Source organism: Dreissena polymorpha, chromosome 5, assembly GCF_020536995.1.
Source record: "Dreissena polymorpha isolate Duluth1 chromosome 5, UMN_Dpol_1.0, whole genome shotgun sequence".
Classification (NCBI taxonomy): Eukaryota; Metazoa; Mollusca; class Bivalvia; order Myida; family Dreissenidae; genus Dreissena; species Dreissena polymorpha.
Window position 1 is genome coordinate 38,021,410 of NC_068359.1, and position 15,270 is coordinate 38,036,679.

A 15,270-nucleotide genomic window follows, 5' to 3' on the forward strand; every position below is an offset into this window, starting at 1 on the left:
GGTATTTATACGAGTTTGAAAAAAACATTCGACGCAATAAGCAACTAAAATGTTACGTCGAAATTAATGTATAAACGACTAAAGGTAACATGTGCGTTTCGTTTTATTAGTAAACCGGTAACCAATTTTAAGTTTGTGACCGTATTTAAACGTGTAACTGTCGCCTTCAATCTGTACATCACAACATAACAATAAATTTAAGTCAGTAGTGAAATTGTCTCCTCATAAAAACACGCATTAAAGGTCATCATGCAAATACATATATTTGAAAGCAGGTATTAATAAGCAATACGGCGATCCTTAAAATCAACGTTTACATCTTTAAAACTCTTATTCGGCTTTTAAACGTTATCGACTAACCACAAATTAGAGACCGGCGATCGTTACCACTCATTTTAAGCTCATATAAGCGCCAAAAGTTGGAAAGTTTATTGTAAGAACAGCAGTAATTAACGATCCGAAATCCAAACAACCTTTTAAATGTTCAAATTGTTTGTGTTAAATCTTAATTCTCACCGTACCCTGAATTTAAATACTAGTTGTTTCAATCACCCATTAAACAACATGAATTCTTTCAAATGCAGTATTTAAATAGCACTGTCAAGCCTTAAAATTAATGCGCACCGATAGTAAGACAATAACAATTCTGAAAATGTATACAACAGACGACAACATATTGACCGAAGCTGATTCATAATGACAAATAAGTTGTTTATTTCCACAAATATAATTATAAAACAAGGTCAGAAATATAAACCCGTCATAAAAAACGGATCCCATGGGATGCCCTTTTTGGCTGGTTATCGTAATTTACTGCCATTTTATGGGAACAAAGATTACTGGAAAGTTTTGATGAGGTTTGGTGAAAAGTAAATGGGTAAAGAGAGCTGAAGGGGCGACTTGTGGTTTTGTATGCATAAAGGGCAATAACTCTGTAGCGCCTAGTGCTCAATCTCCATACAGAATTGTCGGTCCATGTTCGTGAATTTAATGGAACCGTCGTGCAAGAGATGGATGCGTACTGACTTTACTTATCATCGCCCTCGGCCTCTATTTTATGTGAAAAGCATTTGCATAAAGTTTGTTAGAGATAAAATGCGAGAACTTTAAATAAAGGGCAAGAACTCTGATGTGCCTGGTACAATTTCACTGGTTATCGAGTTTAGCCTGCATTTATGTAAAACATATTTCGGATTATTGTTTACAGAAAACTGCTTTTAAACGCATTGCGCGCTTCAACAAACCAGTGCGATAAGCCGATACATTAATTGATACTGGACAACGTAGATAGCTTTTTGTGATTGAGGACATACTAGAACACGAGCTGTCGGAGGAGAGCTCGACTTTTTCACGTTCTTGTCAGACTTTCTGGCTTTCTTTTGTAAAGCAAACTTTTAAGCATATTTGAAAAAAAAAGAAATTTGAAAAGAAAACTTCAACGAGACACATATTAAGCCTCGATTTTCTGTGGAAACTTTGTATCTGAATTTCCGAACATTGACCTTGGCAAGTGACATTGACCCAGTTTGCTTATAGGCAAACAAACATGAAGTTGTCGTACAATATTTTCGGTATATATTCTGCCACAACGATGGCTCTATTCGTTCTCGTCATCTTAAAACTAAACCAAATTTAGTAATAGCGATCTTGACCTTGATCACACACATACCATGTGCAATGTCTGGAAAAGAAGGGATATATTTATCAAGTTTACTTACTATTTCTCAATTTGTTTTCAAGTTTCTAGTATCGAGTGTAAACAATTCTTCAATATTTCCTATCAGTTACCGTGCCACCACACAATTCATATGTAATATCAAAGCTAGATCTGTATATACGGCATTTCTGTACTATGTTTCAATGGGATAGCCCAATATGTAATTGTGTAATTGAGCGGAAATTGTTTATGTGATGTATGTAATTGCATGACAATGGCTCATTTGTTTTAGTTACTAAGCGAAATCCTATTTTATCTTTTTAGCAACAGTGTCATTGCCATTGACCTTTTGCACGTTACAAGCGGCCCTAGCTTCTGGATAAAATGTATTAACACATTTTATTTGATTACAATAACTAAAAATAATGAGTTCTTGAGCAAAAACATTTTTTTCTTAATTCAATTACCATGTTTTTGGCCTAACCTATCCAATATGCAATCTGAAGCTAAGGATAAGTACGAGCTTTAAACGCGATTACGACTGGAGACAATAACACAATATAACCTTTATCCTTAATCTGGCTTTGCTACGCGCTTTTAATTGTAAATAAATATTATATTCCGGTAATGCATACTTTAACTTATTAGCATACAAGATTATGACACCCCTAAAACCTTGAATATTTATGAAACCACAACGAGTAGAATGTACAAAATAACAGACAACAGCATTAAGCCCAACAAAATAATTTCAAATATGTATATAATGTTACTGTCATCTGGAACACAGATGTATTGTGTAAAGAACACGCTACATGTATATCTGGAGAACTTATAATTACCAAACATCACAAGCTAATATGCATATAATTGTATGACAGTATATGGATAAACCCTATTCAAAATAAACCGTAAAACAGATAATATCTCATCATTATTCTTGAATAACATCACTAACTTTGTACCATCCGAGGCTGACAAATTATCCAGCGGCACGTCCAATAGAAACTCATTTCCATTAGCACGCAGCAAAGTGAAACATGTTGCATCGATCAACAACAATTGCTACTCGATAGGCAGCTACTTTCTGATCTTAGTATCGTCTGCCATCAATGCCAGACGACAAGTTCAATAAGATACCCGCCACGTGGAAGCTATTTTCATTTGGAGATGACGTCTCGACGATGACAATTTAACGATCCCCACACAAGTATTACATCATTCTTTTACATCTATCACCTTGTTCAAACGACATATTGTGTGTTCCAAGAAAACAAGATTTAAATGAACTTCGGCATACTTACTTAACAAAGAACTTATAGTAAAGCAAACCCGTAGAATTCAGATGATTAATCCTCTAGCAAAACGGTCTTTTTTAAATCTATTATCCTGTGTATATCTTTACAATTCAAACCTAGAGACTTGCCATTAATCGACATTATTCCATTCTCGTTTGTTTTTGCTTAGAACTGATATCACTACATTTGAAAAACTCACCTACCGGCACTATAACCACTTATTCACGACTGCGATCCAAGCATGTTCGACGTTTGTAAGCACGATAGTAATGTCTAGCCCAGACAGACAGGGATCAATACGGAGAGGTTACATTCCACTCTCTGCCACGGAATTACCCCCATTAAAGCCTTTTAAGCAGATGTTTAGGTGATATGACGATCAATTATTCAATAATAGCGAGAGCCCTTTTGTAATTCTCCGAAGTGATGATTGTGGTGTCTACTTACAACAGCAAACATGCAACAACAAAGAAAACGAACTTTTATATTTTTAATTGAATAATTTAAGTTTTGGTAAAAATTGAGAACTTTTTTTTATCATCTCCAAATTGAACGTATACTTATTTAGTTTATTTTCTTTTTGAGAAACCTTAGTCTGAAAGGAAATACACTATGGGAGTAACTAGCTAGCTGTTGCGCAACCATTTGAAGCATGAAATTCTGAAAAATAAAAAAATGCACTGATACACCTGCTATTTGAAGCACGAATCACCTATTTGAATTTACTGAATTACTAACGAAGGGCACATTTAAAATAAACCACCCTACTAAGACAATAAATGACCAAGATTAACCCCAAAAGTAACCATTATAAAAAGTAAGTACACTTTTCAACGTGTTCATACGAGTATGACACATCGGTCGTGGGATCTCTCTCTACGGATTTCAACATATGCGTCGATAAAAATCTAATTTGTCAGCAGGAACGTTGACACCAACAAATGAACACACAATCAAACACACTGGTCGCGCATTTTCCTAGCATATATAAGTTTCTAAAGCTGCGTAATTATTCTTGACACCTATCGAGAGTACCGAGGCGCCTCTCCTTGTATACGGGGTACAACTTTTAAACAAACAAGACACCGTGAATAGGGCAAACAAGGGCATTGGCCGTCCGAATACACGAGATCACAATTAAGGCTATTGAAATGGTTAAAAAGGTGTTATTTTCGTTTCTATCTTACGTCTGGTATTCAAACGCGCATTGTTACGTAAAAAGTAAACCAATATCCAGCATAAATGGGTATACGATCCTAAGCCTAAGGCGATAGAGGAAAATTACACTCCACCGTACCAAATAACGAAATGGGAGACGCAGACATTTTGAAAACATCAAAGCTTTTTATTCTGATAGCGAAAAATGATAAAAAAAGATAATATTATAAAGAAACGTCGACTACACGTGACAAATAGGTAGAACATGTTGAAAATGCTTTTACTTAAACAAGCAAGAAGTAAACGCGATATTGTCGATGATAAAATCTCATATTAGCAATTCAGAGTGGAATGAAAAGTGAACTATCGCTTTGAAAACCATGTTCGCACATTATAGCGACATACGCCCATATTAATGGCAATTTCGAGGATGCAATAAGAGTTTATACAAGAGGCTTTTCTTGCATAGTTGGCTTGAACACGAAAATCATTTAATAAAAGTGAGTATGCTCAATGCTTCAAAGCAGGCATTTTGTCATAGTATAGCGGTAATTCGAAAATGCATTATCTCGGTTTTCACGATGTTTTATATGGGATACCAAAACTTTAACTTCTGCTCGAACAGAAAAATGCTGCTCGAGCAGCATTTAAATGCTGCTCGACCAGCAAAATGCTGCTCGAGCAGCAAATTTACTGCTCGACCAGCATTTTTTCTGCTCGAGCAGAAAAATCCTGCTCGACCAGCATTTATTTTTAGATTATGGCATAAGCCAATCAGAACTCTTGTTATATTTGCCGTTTGGTGCGAAACTGGTTTGTTTGGAAAAAATGGCTGCCGCCATGATGGTGCCGTCATCTTCTGCAAGTTTATGTGACGACCTGCTTAAAGTTTAACATTGACACGCGGTAAGTGCTTTATATTTTGGCTGCAAACTAGTCGATCGCAAAATTGTTGCCATTCGCTTAATAAGAAAATCGATCATAAATGTCTAACGGCTGTTAAAACTTTTGCGAAAATCACGACGATGACTGATAAGAATGGCTCAAAGGGTGCGCAAGTGTAGGTTCTCTGTTTCTATCGATTTACTTTCTTAATGATTCTTAATAATTGCTTCCGACACAGGTGCCGATTGCCTGTGATTGTGCCTTTCTGGTTAACATTGTTTACGTCTCTCGTTCTCCCCATACATGTATATCTGCTATTCTAACTTTTACAATTATCCAAAAAGGCAAAATATCATGTCTGTTAACCAGTTCTCAGTGCCCCAGATAAGCTGCGTATCTGCGTTTTTCACCCTATGGCTTGGAAAAATTCAGTTCAGAGTTCAAAGCGCCACCTTGCAACAAACAGCGCCATGGAAACAGCTGTGGAGTGTTTGCATTGATGGTAATAAATTAGCTTCATATTTCTATATAGGAGTCACTTTGTCGTACTGTCGGTCGGTCTGTCGGTCTGTCCCGAAATTTCATCCGATCTTCACCAAACTTGGTCACAAGTTGTATCTTGATGATGTTTAAGCCAAGTATGAATATGGGTCATGCTGGGTCAAAAACTAGGTCATGGGGTCACTTAGTGTGTTTTAAACCGAAAGTTTGTCCGGACCATAACTATGTCATTTACCGTTAGATTTTAAAATAACTTGGTACATTTGTTCACCATCATGGAACAGTGTGTTGCGTGAAAAAAGTATGTCGATATCTCCAAGATCAAGGTCACACTTGGAGTTCAAGGGTTAAATGCTTGTCCGGGCCATAACTTTATCATTTATTGTGAGATTTTAAAATCATTTGGCAAATTTGTTCACCATCATGGGACGGTGTGTCGCGCGAAAGAATTACTTCAATATCTCGAAGGTCAAGGTAACACTTTCAGTTCAAAGATTAAAAATGGCCATAAATGAGCTTGTCTGGGCAATAACTATGTCATTCATTGAGAGATTTTAAATCATTTGGCACATTTGTTCACCATCATTGGACGGTGTGTCGCGCAAAAGAATTACGTCGATAACTCCAAGTTCAAGGTCACAATTTGAGTTCAATGGTAAAAAAAGGCCATAAATAACTTGTCCAGGCCATAACTATGTTGTTCATTGTGAGATTTTAAAATCATTTGGCACATTTGTTCACCATTATTGGACGGTGTGTTGCGCAAAAGAATTACGTCTATATCTGTAACGTCAAGGTCACACTGTGAGTTCAAAGGTCAAAATTGGCCATAAATGATCTTGTCCGGGCCATAACTATGTCATTTATTGTGAGATTTTAAAAATACATGGTACATGTGTTCACAGTCATTGGACGATGTGTCATGCAAAAGAATTATGTCGATAACTCCAAGGTCTAGGTCAAACTTGGAGTTCAAAAGTAAAAAAATGGCCATAAATTTGGACTGCATGTCATGCTAAAGAATTCAAGAGTTCAAAGGTCGAAATTGCCATAAATGATAATGGCATTATCATTCTTAAAAATCGCCATAAATTTGATTCTCTTGTTTTGTGAAGACAGCATGCAAAATAGTCTGTGTCAATGCGGCACGTGGGGGTATTTGTAACGTCTGTGACAAAGCTCTAGTTTGCTTAGTAAAGATCTGCATTAACTTTTATTCAACAAAATAATGGGAGAATGTAGAATATAATCATAGTACCTTTCTGTTGGTGCATTGGTTTTTAGAGCCTTGCATTTTTTTTAATTTATAAAGGACATGATATTTCATATGTAATATCATAACCTGAGGATCAAACTGTGTTATAGAGTCCCACTTTTGTCAAATAACCCTGAAAAAAGGTTAAACAAGAAGATTACTCATATTTTAATTTTTATGAATGTGTCATATAATGAAAAAAAGCATTCTCTTTGCTCCATTATATAATTCTGTATGAAAAGTTATTTTTTAGTGTCTTAATGTGATTGTATATTTATGATGCATAAAACATTAATACTTTTCACTGTCAAACTATCGTTCTTGCAATTTTATTTTCAGAAATAGTATTTTTTGTGAACACTTAATCTAGTGAATATATGCTTTTCTTATTGCAAACAAATGTTGTTTTTTAAGTTAAGTATGAATGACTTTTACTTTATTTCCAGACTGCCAAATGTTTGGTCATGAAAAAGCATCCCACAATGTTGCGACAGGCCCATGATTCAGTTTATCGAGACTAGTCGTGAGACGCAGACTTCTGATTCATGGGGTGCGGCAAACATATCTGTGCGACTCGATGACTTCACTGTAAAGACCCGCACGGCATTAAAATGGATATTATCAATATGTGTTGTTTCTCGAAAATATGTTTTTGTAGCAGGAAGTGCTTTGGGCTCGATTAATCTGAGAACTCAACAAAATATTAATAAAATCCTTCTGTGCCAAAAACATATTGACTTAAATTAATTAATCTCGATGGCGTAAATGACTTATCATTTCATGTTCATGAACCGGTTTTAAAATACTTTGTAGACTTATCTGCTAGGCGGTGAGGACTTTTAGACCACCTGATAAACTTCAACTTTATCTGCCCTAGTTCAGTAACCGACTAAAGATATGCTCACATAATACTGATGACTGATGAGTCTGTTGTGTCTTATATTCTCATTGCTACTTAAAATATTAAGTGTATTTCAACGTTTAGACTAATAATAAGCAAATTCGTTAAATTGATATCCCCCGCCAAATAAATTTTGATTATTGATGGGTGCAGAACTAACAGAAAAGTTTATTTGAAGGGTTGTACCCTTATCTCACTTATTTAAAAGCAACAACATAAAAAACAATTGGCAATAACTCTTATTTAAGAAAGTGTAGGATTATAGATTGTGTGCATGACACCTCTCCTCATTGATATCTTAACATCCATTAAATTTCATCTTTAAATCGTGTATAGTATCTGTGATATAGTCCTGTAAAGTAACATCAGACATGTACATATGTACTAGGGTTATGTTTCTTGTGCATGGCACTTATTCTCATTGACAATTATACACCCATGTAATTTCATGTTGAAATCTTGTATTTATAGTTTCTGAGATAAAGCCCTGAGAAGTTACATCATACAAAAACAACAAAGGGCAATAACTCTTATTTAAGAAAGTGAAGGGTTGTGGTTCTTATGCATGGTTCTATAAATGAGATATAGCCCTGAAAAGTTACATCATAAAATGACAATAACAAGTAAGGGCAATAACCGTTATGTAAGAAAGTATACGGTTATGGTTCTCGTGCATTGATAATTATACACCCATTAAGTTTCATGTTAAAATCTTGTATAGTATCTGAGATATAGCCCTAGTTACATCATACAAAAACAACAAAGCGCAATAACTCTTATATCAGAAAGTGGCGGGTTATGGTTCTTGTGCATGGCACCTCTCCTCAGCTATATTTATACACCCATAAAGTTTCATGTTGAAAACTTATATTGAGTTTCTGAGATAAAGCACTGAAAAGTTTGTGAGTGACTGCACTGACAGACAGACCAACGGTACGTTTAAGTATATTTAGCGTACCCGGGGTACATTAAAGTATACTTAAGAGTATACAGGGTACTTTAAAGCATTACCCGAGCCGAACCAACAACTACCAATCGAGCTTATTGACATATTAAATAAATGATGAATGTGGTAACTATGATTGTGTGAAATATAATACAATAGTTTTCCTGAATTGATATATATATATATATATATATATATATATATATATATATATATATATATATATATATATATATATATATATATATATATATATATATATATATATATATATATATATAATATATATATATATAATCTGAAAATATTTTCTTAAATCAATGTTGTATCTTTGTATTAAAAAAAACTGCAACACTCAGGACTGGAAATTAGGCATTACCATATTTCTTTACAACGTAATGCATGTACATCATCGATATATATAACATTTAAAACGAAAATCGTTTTAAAATTCAAATGTTTGCATGGTGTTAGAACTGCTATTTTGATATCTTTGTTGTGAACAATGTGTTTAGGTTCAACGTCCGAAAAAAAGATGTCCGAAAATAACTGCAAGCTGTTAAAACGCGAAATTAAGTTGAATTGAAACAACAATGCGTTAAATATTATTTTTCATCAATCTGACATTTTTCACGGCGACTGATCAGAGCAATATCACGGGGGTACTGTGAAAATCGTCAGATCTCACGATCTGACAATATTAACGCTACACCGGTCTATTTCGTTTCCGTAGAGATAGCTAATGTCGTCCGTTTGTAAGCTCAAATTTGATTGGCTGACGTGTTCAATGGCTTATTCTAAAAATAAATGCTGCTCGAGCAGCATACGAGCAGGAATTTTGCTGCTCGAGCAGCATTTAAATGCTGCTCGACCAGTAAATTGCTGCTCGAGCAGCAATATACTGCTTGAGCAGCACTTAAATGCTGCTCGAGCAGCATTTTTTTCTGCTCGAGCAGAAGTTAAAGTTTCGACCCCTTTGGTGCGCCATAGTTTTATACCTACGCTGCAGGGCAGGAATAGTTGTACAGTTGTACAATATATCATGTGCAATGCAGTACTGTTGTGCAATATTTGAGCCGAACTCTGGTAAAAAGGAGCTCATTTCAGGTTCGTATAGTGTTCTCCCAGATAAGCCTGTGAGGTCCGCACTTATGGACAACACTTTTCGCTTTAATGGCATTGATCGTGTAAAGGATGTCTCTTCAAAACGAAAATGCATTTTAAGCGAAACGTGTCGGTCCTGATAAGCCTGTGAGGACTGCCAGGCTAATCTGGGACGACACTGCACGCACTTGTATTACGAGCCGTTTTCCAAAGTGCGGCTGGTATTTAAGACTGCGCTTCTTACATCAGTTATTAGCAAGTCGCGTTAAATACACGAAATGCTGCACATGTAAGTACAATATACCGATGGTGAAAACCATTTTACATCAAACATTAATAACTCGTCGAACATTCTTTGCAAATCTAATAATTTTTTTTGTTTTAACTTTTTTAAGTATGTTAGACCATCATGATGGTGAATACTAGCTAACTGATGCGCGTTATCTTTAAAATATGACAATATTATCATTGGAGGAACAGAAAAAACACGGACGCCGAAAAAACTAACCTAAAATCCACGTAGGACTACATGGCGAATATTTAACGACCCTGAACTTAGTTCATGTGAGGTGATGGACGCGCAGACCAGAAAACCGACACAGGTGAGGATACCTCTGACACTCGTTAACATTCTACTGTCGACGTCTTTCACGATGGGCGCTATTTGCCGCTATTTCAGTCCCACGATACCCGTACATAAAGCGCGGAAAGTGAAGAATTCATGGCGATTTTATGACCCGACTTTTATTCCTACCCCTTTGCCGACTGGATGACTCATTAAATTAGCTGTTAACTTAAATCGTAATTTGACATATAATTTATTTACATGAATTCCACAGAATGGTTGATTATTGGGAACATTTAAAACCATTTAATACAAAAAGAAGCGTGACGAGAAATAACTATTACTAAACAACACTGTAACGTTCAGCAGAAAAACATTACAACTACACATACTATTTTATTCTAACAAAATGCTAAATTTCTGGAAAAAAAATATGTTTTACCTCTCTCTTACGTGACTTCATATAACCAACTTCAAATTTCCATTCGCACAAATAAAACAGTTTACAGACAACTGACAACTGATGCAGTTAATAAGCACCGTTTACTGTTCTTAAAACAGAAACTATCCCGTTTTCGACAAAACTAAATTGTTTAACTGCATGTACACTTCAAAATACACCATGTCAGAGCATACAATGTAAGTTTACTTACAGGAGTCATATATTTAAACATTGAGATTAATTCTTCGTGAGAGGTAACTTGCTCTGACATACCAACATTTGCCAAGAGTTATATATATATATCCTCACTCTATATCGTGTAATTAGCCACAGGTGTAAACGCGATTGTTAACATTTCTAATTACCTTTTTCGTTATTCGACTAATTATTATCTACTTCACAAGTCCTTATATCATTGTTGAAATTATACGACGTGTGTTAGATATTATAAAAATGCCTATTCGAAACGCTATCAGATTTTAGACCAACATTTACGCGCTAGTTTATTATCTACCTCCTTTAAGTTAAAATCTTTATTGTATCTTTATCAAACACTATTATTTACATTTCTTTAATTTATGAACCAGAATGAGATCGCTCAAAGAACGAAACGATTGTATTATGGCGCTTGCTTAATGTGGAATAAGACATTTGTTCAATTCTTACAAATAAAGCTAAATTTATGTAAATAATAAATGTATTGTCAAAGGTAAGTTGAATCGCTTTTAGGAATTTACATGTATTTCAAATGTTTACTGCACAATCCAAGCCATTGCTTTTATAAATTGGTATACATGTACTTTCAGTTCTCCGATCTGAATTTAATTAACATGTATCCTATAAGCTACAAAAGTCAAGTTGTTTTCTTCAGTTTTAACGTTAAGATATAAGCTGAACGATTACTTAATTGCAAGAAAAAGCTTAATCATTGTTATTATATGTGTATTCAGGTGCAGGAAAAAACTGTTTATGAACGCCCATGCCAAAGAACAAGTATTGTAAAGCGAGTTGATTTAAGGGTACGATATATGTTTTTGAATGTTGATGTTTCAAAAGCAATATACGATTTGTTGGGTATTACAATACCAAACGATGCGCATTTAACGTTAAAGTAAATAATTTAGACGATAGCATGACGACAGCAAAATATTTTATGTATTTTATAATCCGTGTATAGTTTCGGAAAGTAGTAAAGACAAATAAGTGTTAAGCTATTCATCTCTAAGACAGGTACGAGCATTCCGAAGTTCCGATTTCCTGAAAAGTTGACTGCCACTATAGAAGTATTACTCATGTAAGTTAGTCGATATTTAAAGTTCACAAAAGCGTACATTACATCAAGGATTGTAATAGATAAATAAGAACTTTATACGAGCTTATCAGCGACAACTAAAAGCGAAAACTAACCAAGTAACCATGCGAAGTTCCCACACTTTACTCCACTTTTAAGGTCACACGCGAAAACTTCTCCCTAAAACGAGCCAACAAAAAAGAAGAAAGTTTATTTCACTTTAATAGTCCGTGTTATCTCTAACTCCAGTGTACAGCTCACATGAAAAGACATCGTTAAGTTTTACGACCTCGCTCTGTCGGGTAGGCGTACAGGCGTACAGGCGCGTAGCTTCGGACACGTACTAACGGGTAATATTTATGTTGAACGTATTTTATTTGGAAAGGATTCATTGCACTGTAGTGTAGTGACATGGATACGTAAACATGTTTGTTTTTTAAAAGCAATTCGTAGCCAGCTCTTTTTGATTAAGTGCAAAAAATATATAAAAAATTAAGAAACCCTTTCTGTTAATAACAATGAAATTGTTTCAGAAGAAAACGCAAAAAGAAGCGTGTTCTCTTTTTTTTATTTTAACGTTTTATATCATATTGTTTTGATTGTTTAAAATTAATTGAGATATGATATGAGATAGTATATATTTTATCGATTTTTACTACAACACAGATGCCTTCATGATTCAATAATGTTTACTTTAATAATTGTATGTATGCATACATAACACACAAATTAACAAGAGCTGTCAGGGGACAACGCGCTCGAATTGTCTTGTTCTGATCAGAGTATGTGTGTTCCATTGTTGTATATTTACTTAAAGTGACATTGACTGCTGACATAGACATATGAACAGGGCGCTTTGTTAGGTTCATGTATATCAATGCATAGACTAACCAAGCTTCCGGTAGTTGCGATTTGGAATTTAAAAGCCATTCAATTCGTTTAAATCATGTATTCTGAAGAATTATATGCAGAAATATAAAACGTCACGTAATCCGCGCGAAAAGCATTTTGATTTTTTAATAAAAACTACGTAGCGCATAGAAATGTGAGCTATTTACTATTTTTAAAACTTTCGTAGCTAACAACATCAACATTTTGCATTTTTATATCGAATTACCGGTATGTCAATTTAATATTTTCTGTTTGCAAGAGAAACTGTTATATTATATATTTATTGCGTTATCGTTTTAATGGGACAGTGGCCGATTCATAGACCGTCCACGTTGACAGTGTGTAATTTGACCGCTTTTTGGAGCGACCTCTTAAATCGAAAGCAGGTTGTCGCAGGTGGGACGCGCTTTCAAGTTGATGATTAGAGATCGATTAGCGATTGATGATAAGTGTGATCAATAAACGTAAATTTCGTCACGGAGACTGGCGGGAGTTGTCATATAACCAATAAGAGATAAACGCTGTGCAGTGAAGTGTTGCATCGCTGTAATTTCTGTCTTTTCTGAGACTGAGTGGGACAAACTGCATCTGGAAGGGATGAAAACTGCCTATTATCACAACAATCATCTCGCCCATTTTAAATGCGACTTTGTATTTGTACAAATTTAACTTTGTATGCAATCTATTTGTTTATATTTAAAAATCGCTTATATAGGATTTCGAATTTAGTATTCATATATTTGGTCGATTTTCGACTATTTGTTCCAATTTCTACTAATAAGGCATTTATGTAGAAAATTTCAATACAATAGCTCACACTTTTATTGAGTACATACACTCTTTGTCGTTCTTGGAAGCTCTTGTGTCGTCGATTTGAATCTTTTTGTGTCAACTGCAAATAGTTGATTACAATTCATCGTAATTAATCTTTGAAAAATATAAAGTTGAATTTAAGTGTAGTTCTTTTCAAGATCATATTAATACTAATTTATAAAAATAACATGAATAATAATACAAATTCATAAAAACATTAACAATAATACTGATACAACTAATAATATGACTAATACTACACCACCAACAACTTATAAAAATAATAATAATAATAATAATAACTATCATTACATGTATATAATACAATGCAATAATAATTACTATAGTAAAAATAATTACAGAACAGAATATAAAAATCTGATAGCATGCTGAATAGGCATTTATATAATATCTTACCCGCGTGGTATAATTTCAACAATTACATAAGGACTTGTGAAGTAGATTATAGAACAGAACAGAATAACTCGCTACTCACCTGGATTGCGTACTTAACATGGCGCAAAGAAAATGAATACAAATATTGAACGGCTGTAGCTTATTTCTGCTGAACAAAAGGAAAAAGAAACTCAACAAATTGTGCAAATATCGTTGGCCGTTTTCAATGTCTCAGTATTTACAGTAGCGTTGTAATTTGTACGGTATTTGCACACACTGCAAAGGCACTAATGCCATTTTGATTGATGTTGCGATGGATTTTCGACATCAGTCGCTTAGGTGGATTTAAAATAGGTATTTATACGAGTTTGAAAAAATTATTAGACGCAGTTAGCAACTAATATAATGCGTCGAAATCAATGTATTAACTACTCAAGTTAACATGTGCGTCTCGTTTTATTAGTATACCGGTAACCAATTTTAAGTTTGCGTCCGTATTTAAACGTCTAACTGTCGCCACCAATCTATCTGTTCATCAAAACATAACAATAAATTTAAGTCAGTAGTGATATTGTTTCCTCAAAAACAATACGCATTAAGTCATCATGCAAATGCGTATATTTGAAAGCAGGTATTATTAAGTAATACGGCGATCCTTAAAATCAACGTTTACATCTTTAAAACTCTTAATCGGCTTTTAAACGTTATCGACTAACCACAAATTAGAGACCGGCGATCGTTACCACTCATTAAAAGCTCATATAAACGCCAAAAGTTGGCAGGTTTATTGTAAGAACAGCAGTAATTAACGATCCGAAATCCAAACTTCCTTTTAAATGTTCAAATTGTTTGTGTTAAAGCTTAATTCTCACCGTACCCTGAATTAAAATGCAAGTTGTTTCAATCATCCATTTAAAACAGGAATTCTTTCAAATGCAGTATTTAAATAGCAAGGTCAAGCCTTAAAATCAATGCGTACCGATAGTAAGACAATAACAATTCTGAAAATGTATACAACAGACGACAACATATTGACCGAAGCTGATTCATAATGACAAATAAATTGTTTTTTTTTCCACAAATATAATTATAAAACAAGGTCAGAAAAATAAACCCGTCATAAAAAACGGATCCTAAGGGGTGCCTTTTTTGGCTGGTTATCGAAAT

At 34.4% G+C, this 15,270-nt stretch overlaps 1 protein-coding gene and 1 long non-coding RNA gene across 2 annotated transcripts in view; one reads left to right on the plus strand and one right to left on the minus strand.

Moving 5' to 3' along the window:
• Positions 1 to 12,268, minus strand: part of LOC127881618 (uncharacterized) — a 40,416-nt gene extending 28,148 nt beyond the window's left edge. The window contains exon 1 of the mRNA XM_052429664.1: positions 12,120 to 12,268. The gene's annotated coding sequence lies outside the window, so the exon portion shown is untranslated. The remainder of the gene's footprint in view (positions 1 to 12,119) is intronic.
• On the plus strand, positions 5,412 to 7,485 carry LOC127881716 (uncharacterized). Its single transcript, XR_008050215.1, has 2 exons — positions 5,412 to 5,500; positions 7,201 to 7,485. It is a non-coding gene; the product is annotated as an uncharacterized LOC127881716 (long non-coding RNA).
• Positions 12,269 to 15,270: the final 3,002 nt, after the last annotated feature.